Below are 1,024 nucleotides of genomic sequence, written 5' to 3' on the forward strand. Positions count from 1 at the left end.
CTAAGCTCTGGGCGCTGAAAGTATGTCTCTAGATCTGTGTAAAATGCTGCAAAGTAGCACCGTCTTTCCTATCGCCTCATGTCGGAAACTAAGAGGCTCAGTAAAAATTTATCTATTTTTGAAAAAAAAAATGGAAAAGGGGCAATTTGGACAGATAAACACAGAAAGAACATCTCATGGAGACTACTGTGACACTGTCTGCCACCAAAGACAAGGAGATTGCTAACTTGGAGCCAGGCCTGAGGCTGAGGATAAACCCTCCATGATGCAGGCAGAGGGCTCCAGCCCTACTCACACCTCACACCTGGCCTTCTGTCTTCCAGGTCTAAGAACCCACAAGATTCCACCTTTCTGCCTGACTTCTAGTTCTTCTTTGGTCTTTTCTCCTGTCTTCCTGTGCTAGGTTAAAAGCTAGGGTCTCACGAATACCAGGTAAGCCATTCTCTCTGAGCCATAATGTAACCCAAGATGGTATATTCCAGACCCTGGGTTCCATGCTTTGTCATGGAGGTTGAACACAGCACAGCCCCTGTCCTGGAAAACCCTATTCTATGTTCTATGTGTGGCTTCCAGGAGCATAAGTGTGGAATACCTGGGACATGAGCAACCCCAGAGCACCCACATTGAAGTAGACTATCTTTTGATGGCCATTTGTCCCACAATCCATTATTCACCTATCCTTCCATGAGTGTCTCAATGAAGCCACGAGGCAGTCTAAGATAACCCTGCCCCATCGGAGGCTTGAGAGACAGTTCACAATCACAGGGTGGCAATTTTAGCTGGACATTCACTGGCTAGAGTGGAGTCCCTGTTGAGGCTATGCTAAATGTTCATTAGAGACAGTGTAGCACATTTTGCAGTACCTGTCTCCATGAAGGGTGGCCTGGGGCTGGGGATCAGGGAATGATGTATTCTGGTGGGCATGTAAATAGCCTAAGTGTCGTCTTAGAGTGAAAAAGAGACCCAGTGATGTACCTGCCTGGGGTAAGGCCCTATTGGGCATAGACACTGGGGACCTGGCAGC

Source organism: Mus musculus, chromosome 10 (assembly GCF_000001635.26).
Source record: "Mus musculus strain C57BL/6J chromosome 10, GRCm38.p6 C57BL/6J".
NCBI classification, from domain to species: domain Eukaryota; kingdom Metazoa; phylum Chordata; class Mammalia; order Rodentia; family Muridae; genus Mus; species Mus musculus.